The 13,576-nt window shown below is 39.5% G+C and overlaps 1 long non-coding RNA gene across 1 annotated transcript; it reads right to left on the bottom strand.

Annotated features, from left to right (window-relative positions):
* Positions 1–6,395: 6,395 nt before the first annotated feature.
* Positions 6,396–6,835, bottom strand: LOC137204989 (uncharacterized). The gene is made up of 2 exons (XR_010933942.1): positions 6,678–6,835; positions 6,396–6,539 (listed from the first exon to the last, which is right to left on the bottom strand). It is a non-coding gene; the product is annotated as an uncharacterized lncRNA (long non-coding RNA).
* Positions 6,836–13,576: the final 6,741 nt, after the last annotated feature.

The raw sequence follows: 13,576 nt of genomic DNA, 5'->3' as shown, positions 1-13,576 counted from the left end.
AATCTCAGTCCTTTTCCAGACATCAATCTGACATGACAATTGTACCAAAAGCATAATTGGAGTTGTGTCATCAGCCCTTCTCAACATGCTATTAAGAGATTCCAAGTCTTCTGGCACATTTTAATACTTTAATGGCAGTGGGTACTCCATATGTCCAAACACTAGGATAGAGTAATAGAGATACCAGGACCTTGAAAAAATCTTCTTTTCACCCTTGTAATGCCATAAATAATTTTCCTCCCTGGTGTGAATTCTTTCTCTCTCTCTCTCCTTGTACATTGATGCAATGCCTGGGAAGCCTTCCCCGATAACCCTGCCCCACATTGTTGGTCTCAGCTCTTTGCTACAGTCAACACTGAGCTAACTGGGGAGCATTGGGGCTGCTTTGTCTGTAGGAACCACAGCCTTTCACTAGCTGTGTGTCCCTGCTCCTCGGGTACTTCTCTCTGTAAGGGAAGGACTCAGATCTTGCATGTAATGTATACTTGATCAATCGCCTTAAATTTAGGCATAGAACACAGGTACTCGGATGAGGGAGTTGGTTTTAGTTTCATTTTCTAGAGAGAAGGAACAGTAGTTTTCTTTGTATTAAAGACCAAGTTCATCAGCACTCAAAGTGCCAGAAATGAAGCTTATGTGTTTCCATCACTATCCAGGTTTGCAGACTGAGCATTTCAGTAGAGAAAATTTTCAAGAGCCTTATTTTGGCCCTTTGGTTGATTTCTGAAAGTAGAATCCCTCTGAGACTAAAATCCACTCCAAGGTATTCTAAGAATGCCTGACCAGAACTGGAATTGGCAAGCTACTATGATTTTCCTTCTAGAATCGAGCCTGTTTGGGATGTTATATCTTCTGAAAGGTTCAGAAAATTTTAATATGATTTTAGTTTTTAGCTTAGGGTAATCTCAACTAATGAAACATATATTTGAACTTCCTGGAATTTTTGATTTATGTACTGCTTACTTTAAGCAACTGAAAATTAAACAAAATTTTTACTACCCTTCAATATTTGCTTCTCTTTTAACTCTTTTCTCCAACTTGTACTGGTCAACACCACTTATGTCATATTGATTTCTTTTCCTCACATCTCTACATGTCTAATTCCTTTGTCCCCTTCCATCCCACCTCCTCAATGTGACCTATAGTCCCACAGTCCCTCCTGTGACTGAAAACTGGCACTCTTCCCAGTAAACAATCTTACAATCCACCCAGAACATCTACATGGTAATACAACCAGAGCTCTGGAGGACTCTCATGTTTCCTGACCTCTCAAAGCTAATGACTCCTCTATTCATTCAGCCACCTATAACCTTGGCCACACCCTCAACCTCATCACCTGGGACGGCTTCCCCTCTGAAACATTTAGGTAAAAATTTTTCTTCCAACCATAATCTCCTTCTCTTCCAGCCTCATTTAGCTACTTTTCACACACTCCACCAGAACTTTCACTTCACAAGCCCAGCCCAATTCTTCACCTAGTAGTCTCCTTTTTTCACTCCTTTCCTACCTGCAGAGATCTCACGATCCATCACTTTAACTATGTTCTCTAGCATCGCGACTCCATTGCTCCTCGTTAGCAAATCCCCAACCTTGAATGAGTTCATCTTCATGTTTTCCCTGTCCATCTGCACCCACGCTACTGAGATGTCCTGGAGAAATAACACAACTCTGCCACGGGTGTTTTCCAAGCCCCTGTCATCAAGCCCTGGTCCCTCAAAGCTGCACAGCAATCCTCATCATCTATCTGTTATAAACCATCATCCATTCATTCATTCATTTACTTATTCCTTAAATATTTATTGAATACCCGCTCTAGCAGTATGCTGGGTCCTGAAAAATAACTGTGAGCAAGACAGACAAGGTCTCAGTCCTCAAAGAGCTTAAAATCTAGCCTGGAAGACTGAAACCAAAACTGTTCCAGCGAATTGAATTCCAGAGAATTGAATTATTTGGAGGCTAATGTTTAAAAAGAATGGTGAATGGATGAAATAGTTACTATGGTGAGTGGGAGAGAAGATGGCTAGCGAAACAAAGGAGGAGAGCTAGCAGCTTTTAGGGACCAGTGCTTAATGACACAGAGTTGGAATAGTACCAATGGCCGACTCGTGTTATTTCTCCAGAATAACTCAATAGTGTGGGTGCAGACAGGGAAAACATGAAGATAAACACTTCCAAGGCTGGGGCTTTTCCATGCTGATGACAGGCAAGGGAGTTGAGAAACTAGAGAGAAACCTTATGCAAAAGATAATTCAGATTAAAAAGTATTAATGGATTTGAAGTGCCTTTTGATAGTTATTTCTTTTCTAAACGGATACTAAAGGTACAACTGCTATCATATGATTGTCTGGAAAATTATTAACAATTAAAAGGCATCCTCATACTCCAAAAAGTTGTAATCTCCTTGTATATTGTTCTAAGAGATATATAAAATCTTATTTTTTGCTAATTCCTAGTGATTTTCTCTTCTCATTTTTTAACATTATACAAGTACAAAAGAATGAAAATATTTTCATTTTTAAAATATTCAGACGTTACAGAAGTACTCAGAACAAAAGCAAACTCTCCCAACATCCTTCTTCCCCTTTCCCATTCCCTGTCCCTGCACATAGGCCCTGTTAAGAGCTTGATATATGTCCAGACAGGTCTCGTTTTAATGGGTTTACATACAAAAAGATGTTTGCAGGCATATACATAACACACCTAAGTTTTAGAAACTGCATAGTTAAATAATCTTTTTGAGAGGGGAAAATGTAAACATTAGAAAGACATGTCTTCCTTTAAATAGGAATAAACTTCATTGCAAATCACTTGGATCTAAACTTAAGCTGCTTTCTATAAGCTGATACGAAAGCTCAATGATAGAGAATATTAATGATCCAGGGAACAAAACAATAAACCCACTTGCTGACTCATCACGTTGAGCCGTGATCTTAAGTAAAATTACACTTTGTTATACACTTTTATCACAAATAAAGTTAGGAAACAAAAGAGAAGATCTGTAAAGATAGATAAGGACTCTATTAAATGCTTTCACTACAAACACAGCATTTACCCATCTGAAGTGTAAGCTAACTTTAGCTATCAATATCAGGGTTTGTGAAACATGTTCTAAATAAAATACAGAAAGTCATAATATATGGCAATATAGCATTGATAGATAAGAAATCATAGCTCTTGTTAGTCACTTCAGAACTAATTGAACCCCCAGGGAACTGACTCACTGGGTTTTATTTCTTTTTTTCTTTTTCTTTTTTTTAATTCAATTTTTATTTTATATTGGAGTATAGTTGATTTACACCTTTTTTTTCTTTTTTCCCACATTGGACTAGTCATATATTTTCCACACTATAAAAACTCAATGCATCTTTTGGAATGTGACCTAGATTTTACAATTGCTATTTGCTTGCTGCAGTGTGACTCAAATATATAGTTTTTGATAGTTCCTGAGATTAAGGACAAATAGTTTCTTCCACAATGTGCATATGTACATATATAATTTTGGATAGAACTATGCAATACATCTTCTACAACTTGCTTTTTTCACTTAACAATATGCTGAATTCCTTTTATACAGTACATGTAGATTTACCTCATTCTTTTTTGATTCCTCATTCTGTGTCATAATAAGGAAACACCATAATTCATTAAACTACTTTCTTTTCACTACACTTAATTTTTTATTACTACAAACAATACTGTCATGGGATGCTTTGCATATATTTTTGTTTACATATCTAAGTGTTTCCATAGGATACATACCTAGAATTGGAATTTTAAAGAAAAGGGGTTTTATATTTTTTGTTTTTATATATCTTGAAATAAATGCAAACTTTTCCGTGTCAAGATGGACAAAGTATATAAAAAGTTAATTCACAGAACAGCAAATCTAAATGACCAACAAACACATATAAAGATACTCAAACTGATTAACAGCAGGAAAACAAAACTTAAACAATGGGCTATCACTTTATAGCTATTAAACTGGCAAACATTTAAAAGACCAATAAAACCTATTACTGGTAGAAATATGGGAGAAAATTGCCTTAGCTTTTCTTGGAAAGCAATCTAGCAACATCTATTAAAACTAAAAATATACATAGACTTCGACCAACAAACTCACTCTTAGAATCCAATCCCATAAAAAGGCCAAAAGGTCAGAATATAGAAACAGAGGTTCTCTGGGCAACATTCATTTTTTTCTACAAATACTTGTTAAGTGCTGACTATGTTGCCACCGCTTCAGAAATGAATAAGACACAGGCCCTGCCCTCAAGGTACTCACAGCCTCTTGGGGGAGAGAGTTAAGTGCCCAAGCAATTGGAGTTCATGAGAGAGATGCAGAGGAAGCAATTCGGGCATTAGATGGAGGGCTGCAAAAACTTCTCAGAAAAGCACACTCACATGACTTGGTAAAAGACAGCATGTTCCTAAGGCCTTGGATTAAGTTGTATGGTCCACAAGAGCTAAACAGAGTAAAGATAACTGGACATGGGGAAACATAACCCTAAACTGGCCATGAAACAAAAATCACAGGTAATCTAATTTTTCTAATGGCAGGGGTGACACAATATGAGGTGCACGATGGAAAAAGGATTTATTATACTTTTTGGGAATAAAATCCAAAGAGTCTATGATTAAGTGGTAGCCAAAAATGCTGTATTGTTCTACGCCTAGTACAGAGTACACTCTTGAAACGTATTTGTTGAACCAACAAAGACAGAATTGGGAAGAGCATGTAAAAAGGTTTAGCTCTGTGGTGATCATTTTGGAATGTATAGAAATACTGAATCACTATGTTGTGTACCAGAAACTAAGATTATGTTGTGGGTCAGTTATACTTCAAAACCAACCGACCAAACTCACAGAAAAAGAGATCAGATTGGTGGTTACCAGAGGTGGGAGGAGGGGGTTGTGAGGGGTTGGGAAATTGGATGAAGGTGGTCAAAGGGTACAAACTGCTAGTTATAAGATAAACAAGTACTAGGGATGTGATGTGTCACATGATAAATATAATGAACACTGCTGAATGATATACACAAAAGTAGTTAAGGGAGTAAATCCTAAGAGTTCTCATCATAAGGACAAAAAGTTTTTTCTTTTATTGTATCTATATGAGATGAAGGATGTTCACTAAACTTATTGTGATAATCATTTCATGATGTATATAGGTCAAATCATCATGTTGTATACCTTAAACTTATACAGTGCTGTATGTCAATTATATCTCAATAATACTGAAAGAAAAAATGTGGTAGAATAAGTGTTTAGAAATGTGAATGTAATTATTTACCTTCTTTAATTAAAAAAATATGTATTAAAAAATGTTTAGCTCAGATAAACTTAGATTTAGTCAATAATCTCACCTATTCAAGACTTTTCCTTGAATAGACTCTCCTCCTTCTCACTCTCCCTACCTCCTCTCTTTCCTTCCATCCCTCCATTCTTTTCTTTCACCATTTTTCAGAAGGAAAGACTCCAGTCAAATTGAAATTCTAAATCCCATTAACCTCACTTTGACCCTGTTATTTCACCATTTAACCATGAGACAAAATCATCAGCTCTTAAAACATGAGCTTTAAATGCCAAAACAGTGTTGAGCAATTTTTAAAGGATGAACATTCCATAGGAGAAGAATGTCTAACATTAAAAACAAACAGTTCATTAGAATCGTAGTAATCTATGACAACCAAGATAATATCAGTAACAGACTTCAGGAAGGGGTCGTCAGACTGTGGAGAAATAAACGCAGCACATCTAGAAAGAAGGTAGGTACATTTTCTCCCTAACGATTGTCATTAAAGGAAAAGACATTGGTGTGGGTTCGAATGAAAAGCCTGGGACCTCCATGGACTAATGCAAATGTTCCCAGGGTCTAAGTGCTGCTTGGCACGGCTCCCATATAAACAGCAAAACAACTGCATAGCAACATACATATGCCCATTTCTCACCCTTTACTGTTTGTCCAGAGAAGAGACCCCTACTACTCCCTGTCGGCTTCGTAAATTTTGGCAAACAGGAGTTGCGTCTGTATGCCAAGTTGAGGAGTGCCACAGGCTGGCATTTCCCAGCACATGCTGTTCATCACGTGGGTTCCTGGCGCACTGCCTCTTGGCTTCAGAGGAGCTGGAGCCCCCCTTCCCCTCCCCCATTTCCTCTCACAAAGAAAACACACAATAACCGTTAGCAAGTGTGTGTGTGTGTGTGTGTGTGTGCGCGCGCGCGTATCCCAAGTATCTTTCGATCTGGTGACCTGTTTTAGGAATATTAAGAGTTTCCAGCTTGCATTCTCAGGAGTGCAATGGTTCCAGCTTGCATTCTCAGGAGTACACAGAGTTCGCAGTGACAGCAGAATAACAGACACTTCTAAAACAAAGAAAACCCACTCTAAATGCTGCTTCGCTGGAACCATTCGCCATCTGTTTATTTCCTCATGGCAGTGTTGCTCATGGGGGACTCCAGCAAAGGCACCAATGTGCAAATCCAGACCGGAGGGCTTTTCCTCTCCAAGAGGGTGTTTCCTTGAACTGTCCCATCTGCCTCTGAGTAAGATGTAGAAAATATTATTTATAAAATAAGACTAGCAAATGACTCACAGTGAATAAAAATAAATCAGGATGCAGTTTGTCATCTTGAAAAGAAAGAAAGGAAAATGCTCCACAATTGGAGTTACAACTCACTTTTTCACACCTCCTCAAGGAACATCTTCAAATGATAGGCAGGAAGTGGGTTTGTGGGAGTTAAGTTAAGCTCAAGAACACTCAAGTGGCCAGAGCGAGATCCAGCCTCGTCATGCATATTCATGAGAGGCAACCTGAGCTCCGGTGTGAAACCACAGTGTTACTGTGTTTCCTGTACACACTTTGCAGCCCACACTGCCAGGAAACGCTGTAACGCTGAGGAGCCCCGGAGCCTCGGTTTATAACACAGTTCAGAATGATGACTGTTCACTGCCGACTTAACCCACACATTTAACTGGATTTTCTTCATCGCCTTATGACAGCTCGAGAAGTATCCATCTGCCAGGATGCATTTTAGAGCCATCACTGTGCAAATGTGAATTGCAAGGCTTTGGCTGATAAGAAGCAAAAAGGAATAAGCTTATTTATTTTCAGTAGAGCCTTGGGCATTTATTATTAATACTCTAATGGAGAAATAGGTCAGTAGAGCATATGCACAGGAAGATACTTTTCCTCTACACACTGCTTCTTTTCTCAACAGACTTTCTACAACAAAATACCCAGAGTGAGTTTCACCTGCCAGAAAACATAAACCAAGGGCCTTGTCCCAGTGGGATTTAGGGAGGCATGTACTGGATTTTTCATTCCTTCAGCCAACAAATAATAACTGAGTGTAAATACGTACTGTTCTAGGCACTTTGAAAACTGCAATGAACACGAGATAAAAGTCCCTCCATCATGAAGCTAACGACAGCTTATTGTCATGTTCTTCTAGGGAGAAAGAACACCTTACTGTGTACCTGTCACAGAAGATTCTGGAACTTTTAGTTCACTATCTTTCAAATGCCCTTGATGACTCTGTGGATGAAAAACTCAGTATGTGTGTCCATGCATGCTGTGTGAAAGAGAGAAAGAGGAAAAGAAAGCAACACTGAAACACAGAATAAACCAAGAGGAAGACTATTAAAAAATAATGGTTTCCCTTTATGATCTAATGAAAGCACAAAAGACTCTAGTACTGGGAACTGAAAAAGAGACACAAAGGAACACTGGAACAGATGGGAAAACCTGATATGTTTTGTGTTGGGAAGACACAAAATATTATTGAGATACCAGCTCTCCTGATTTAATCTATAAATCTGACATAAGACCCCAAAAATCTTCATAATGATATTCTCAACTAGATAAGCTGATTCTAAAGCAAGAAGAAAAATCTCCAGGGAAAAATGTAATGAGGTGTAGCCCTATCAGATACTGAAATATACAGCTTCAGACTACTCCATAGTAAACAGACAAAACAATGGAACTGAAATAATGCCCAGAAGTAGTTCCGAATGCATATGGGAATGTAATGTCTAATCAACATGACACATTCCCCACAGCTCTGTTTGCCTCACTACCCTGTCAACCATGTTGCATGGTCCTTTGCCTCTTTCTCATTAAGGGGCTCCGTGCTAACCCTAGGCCCTTGGCACAGAACCGCTTGGCATTAGGAAAGAGGGCAGGGTTTAGATGGTAAGAAACAGAAGTAACAATTCTACTCCACCACTTGTAGTTTGGTGAGCTTGAACTTGGAACTTTACTGCACTGAGCTTTGGTTTCATTGTCGATAATGTGAGAATAATAAATCTATCTCAAAGAATTGTTGTGAGGGTAAAATAAGTTGATATATATGACTCGACCTAACAAATTCTGGTGCTGAAAAAATAAACATAACCTATTTGAATAGCTTAGTAGGCATCTTAACTCTGGGTTGATTGTTTAACAACTTGTCTGCAGACAGAAACTGCTTTCTAAAAAATTCTTAAATCTTTCTTTTCCACACAACATTAAAGTAAATAAGTTTTGGAATAAAGAAAGAATTATTTTAAAACTCAGTTTTTAGACTCAATGACTTCCTTACACAGAAAATTCTTTACAAAGGAGATAAATTTTTTAGTGGGTTGATTAAATCCAGCAGAAGAAGTTTGGTTACATAGCATGGAAGGACCTCCTGACTTCAAAGTTTGTAAGGAAAATGTGGAATTTTTAAAGATGATCCTGAACCCTCTTACACTGTTGGTGGGAATGTAAATTGATACAGCCACTGTGGAGAACAGTATGGAGGTTCCTTAAAAAGCTACAAATAGAACTACCATATGATCCAGCAATCCCACTACTGGGCATATACCCTGAGAAAACCATAATTCAAAAAGAGTCATGTACCAAAATGTTCATTGCAGCTCTATTTACAATAGCCCAGAGATGGAAACAACCTAAGTGTCCATCATCGGATGAATGGATAAAGAAGATGTGGCACATATATACAATGGAATATTACTCAGCCATAAAAAGAGACGAAATTGAGCTATTTGTAATGAGGTGGATAGACCTAGAGTCTGTCATACAGAGTGAAGTAAGTCAGAAAGAGAGAGACAAATACCGTATGCTAACACATATATATGGAATCTAAGAAAAAAAAATGTCATGAAAAACCTAGGGGTGAAACAGGAATAAAGACACAGACTTACTAGAGAATGGACTTGAGGCTATGGGGAGGGGGGAAGGGTAAACGGTGACAAAGCGATAAAGAGGCATGGACATATATACACTACCAAACGTAAGGTAGATAGCTAGTGGGAAGCAGCCGCATAGCACAGGGAGATCAGCTCGGTGCTTTGTGACCGCCTGGAGGGGTGGGATAGGGAGGGTGGGAGGGAGGGAGACGCAAGCGGGAAGAGATATGGGAACATATGTATATATATAACTGATTCATTTTGTTGTGAAGCTGAAACTAACATACCATTGTAAAGCAATTATACTCCAATAAAGATGTTTAAAAAAAAAATAAAATAAAATAAAAGTTACACATAAAAAAAAAAAAAAAAAAAAAGATGATCCTGGACTGAGATGGGACAAATGGAAACCCATCTTGTGTGTAAGGACTGCCCAATGTGCAGGTGCAACGTCAAAAATGGAAACTGACTCTACCACAAAAGAAGCTTGAACAATTTATGGAGCAGGTAAGAATACAAACACAATGGCACGTAAATTTTTAATTTCAACCTTTCCTTGTATTGTATATCAGCGCCTAAGGGATAAGAGGATATTGAAGAAAGTTGTGGGGATGAAAACACGGAAACCACGTATTCTCTGGGAAAACATGACAAAGAACAATCTTGAACACTGTTGGAAAGGGATGAGGTGGCATCACTTGGTTGGGAAGACTGCCAGGCTGAATGGTATGTGGATACATCAGAGGTGGAAGACGGTTGAAGGAAGAGGCAGTAAAGGGTCTGATGGGCATAGTAAAGACCTGCAAGACAATGAGTTGAGTAGTAAGGTGATAGAATACTTGCTGAATAACTCTAATTTAATTTTGTCAGGGAAATGATGAAAAGAACGCTTGCTAGGATGGTTCGTATAAGGAAGGAACTAAAGGTGGGAGATTAAAAACTATTCCCCATGTCTAGATGCAATGCTTCGGTCCAATGCAGGCTGTCCCCGTGGGAATGGAGAGAACATGTGACTTCAAGAGGCCTCACAGAGCAAGGATCCTTAGAACTGGTGATTTTCTGGATAAAATTATAGAAGGGAAAGAACTGACCAAGTTAGGAACATAGGAGGCTGGCAGGAGAATGGAGCCATTGACAACAATGGGGAACTTCAGATGTGACAAGGGTTTGTAAGGAGAACAGGTAAGGAAATAAGCCCGAGTTTGGCTAAATTTAGCTGTAGGTGACAAACAACCAACATATGACCCAAACCCTCTCAGAAAAAAAAGTCCAAACTCTAAATATAATAATTTCAGAATTCTTAGCAAAAGAATATTGTGCTGTTTTTTCATCATGAGGCTAAATGTTTTTTCCCTATTATAATATGCACAAAAAGTGTTTATAAAGGTCATGCCTATCACTGACCTACATCTTGTTTAAGGAAAATGTATCTGTTGCAGACACCAATAAAAGAGTCTTTCCTCCCACCCTCTCCTTGATAGAAAAAATAGCAGAGGAGCACATTTTTGGCAGTCTCGCTGAGAGGGGAAACATTTCACACAAAATCATCACTTCCACCATCTGTCTTGCTCCAAAGTCCACCAGCTGCTAGATTAATGCATTTCATAGAAGTCATCATTTTGGTCCTCTCTTGGACATTGGTCAATGAATAGGTGAGATGTTTCTAGATCACTGTGTGGACTCTGAGATGGATGTCAGTGCCGGGGCCACAGTTGGTTGTGATGGAAATACAGGGCATACACCGACAGTATACATGTCACAATATCACATAAGAAAATTGACATCATTATTTTATCATTCATACCTTGATTTTAATAACTGGATTGATTATTCTCCCAACTCACCAGGTTTGGTTTTGAATAATCCTCAGGTGTTCCCCCCACATCCAGTGCTCAATGGATTTTCAAAACATGTTGAGAATTTTCAAAAGAGTGTATTATTTTTGCAAACTTTTTTAGCAGAAGAACTTTTATTATCCTAATGAGAACCCCTACATATGAAATAGGTGATTGTCATGAAGGTCTTTCTCCTCCCAACTAAAATTTCAGGGATTAATGGGCACTATGTCATTCTCTGTGAACCTCTGAGGTGTCTGTGGAGATGAAGGCAAGTCCAAAAGAGAACCCAGCCTCTGCTGAGCACCAACAGAAGAGCATGGCTGCCCAATGGGACTGCATGTAAGAGCCAACACTGTATGTGATCTGATGTGCTTCTAGATACATTAGCCACACCTTGTAATACATGAAAGCACAGGCTTTAGAGTCAGACAGACCTGGGTCTGAATCCTGCTGGGTGATCAACAGGTTATTAGCCTCAAAACTCAGTTTAAACATCTATGAAATGGATATCATAATACTCATCTTAAAATATTTGTTATAAGAGCAAGAGGAAGTCATGTATATAAAGAGCTAGCATAGTGCCTAATATATAGCGAGTGCTCAAAAATGGTAGGTAATAATTATTATTATTATAGTAGTAACAACAATAACAACAGTTGCCTTACTTTATAGAGTATAATCACCATACTTTATAGAGGAATTAAGAAAGCATCGTGTTGGTAATAAGTTCATACCTGGCTAGTCTAACCTGAAATGGAATTTCTAACTCTCCTAACAGGAATAGCCTCAGCAAGCAAGGTGTTACGGAATCAAAACGCCACCTGCGTATAAGAGCCCTCAGTGGTTACCTTGAGTAGAGTACCTGTGATTTTAGTTAGAAGACCTTGCCAGTCAAACTAAGCGCTCTACCTTCTGTCAGGATCGTGGAACCCTCTATAGAATAGGCATTGTTTTAATAACCTCCAGGGAAACAGATTCCACAACTTCCCTTAATAACTATTTCAGTGTTTAGCAACTGTCTCTCCTGGTAAATCTTCAGAGCTCATCTAAGTCCTCTGTGCTCTAGTTTTAGGCTGATCATCTCACATATAATTCAGATAGTATTGATACTCGTATTGGTATTGAACCAAATTACAGCTAGAAATACAAACACACGTGTTAACACAAGCTTTCGGTGTCAGCATAATCAACTACGATGAGTTAACATGCTGGAGAGTGAGGCACCGTTGATGTAATCAGAAACACATCAGCAGTGTTTGCTTAATGTCACAGCCCAAGTTCCTCAACAGTTGTCACACACGGGCCTGCATGACATGAAACAGAGTGAGCAGCATTTTAAAAGCCAGCAAAATGAAAGGAGCTGTCCTCTGAGTTGCTTCTGCGTCCCTTGGTCCTGGCTCATTCTCTTAGACGCTATCGCTTCCTACCCACCTTCTGGGAGGTCTCGGCCTTTTGCACAGTGTCCAGGATTAATCCAACAGCCACAAAAACAACAAATTCCCTGAAGCCACCTTTACTGTGCAGGTGACTTTCCTTTCTTTATCACTGTGTGTCAGAGAAGCTCCAGCCCAGAGGCCACTGCTTTGTTCAGTGGATTAGAAAAGCTGTGCTAAAGGGGGACTCAAGCTGGGCGGCAGCATCTGCCCAGATGCCTTCCTTGCAGAGCCAGGCTAGCTGCCCAAGACCCTGGACACTTTACACTTAGACTCAGAGTTCTGGAAGACTGTTTCCTTGAAACATGGTGTGCCCACCGCCCCCCCAAAAAAGTGTTCAGAAAATATGGATTGACCATGACCTAAGGAAGCATAAGTTTTGTTTGTGTGGGTCCCATCAAAGCTGCAGCTACACCTAACTTACATTCATGATTTTGTGTTGTATGGACCACAATTCCCTGGACTGCTCCGAGACCCACTTCCCTCTTCCGTGTAACAAGATTAATAATATCTCACCCACACCTAGTGGTTCCTCTTCTGCAAGGAGGCTGCCAGAAAGAGCTTCAGGACCCCGCTCCTGACTTCATACCGTACTCTTCTTTGGGAGACTCAGAACACCTGTTGGTTTATTAAACTCACCAAATCCTGAAGGAAAGACTTCTGCTGAATTTGACTGAATCTAATGTTTCCTCAAGTGGTAGCAGGATGATGCCTTCTCTTACCTAGTGACCAGCCTGTCACACGGGAGGGAGATGACAGGTGAGAGAGTCCACAGCAGTCCTCGTGTCACCCGGACCCCTCTGGAGGTCTGCAGGCCCCACCTCAGCCCCCAACTCTCCAGACATTCTTTCCTTAAAGGGGTAGGTGAGCAGGACTCCAGTGTCCCTATTTCAGCTCCCCAGTTGTTCACTGGAAATGGCTGTCTTTTCCAGAGCTTTCCTGTCAGGTCCATTGCCACTCTCAGTTAGAATCTTCTGGGTGCCTGAGCTCACAGGCAGGACTGGGTGCTTGAGACATAAAGAGAAAAAGCAGTGGAAAAGATAACCAGGAAGAACAGTGACTGGCAGACTGACCTTGTGCTTACATCAGGGGACCATAAAATGGACGTGAATATAATCCTTAACCAGCCCTTT

The sequence above is a fragment of the Pseudorca crassidens genome, chromosome 13 (genome assembly GCF_039906515.1).
Source record: "Pseudorca crassidens isolate mPseCra1 chromosome 13, mPseCra1.hap1, whole genome shotgun sequence".
Lineage (NCBI taxonomy): Eukaryota > Metazoa > Chordata > Mammalia > Artiodactyla > Delphinidae > Pseudorca > Pseudorca crassidens.
Note: the sequence above shows the minus strand (reverse complement) of the source record. Positions and strands in the feature narration are given on the sequence as shown.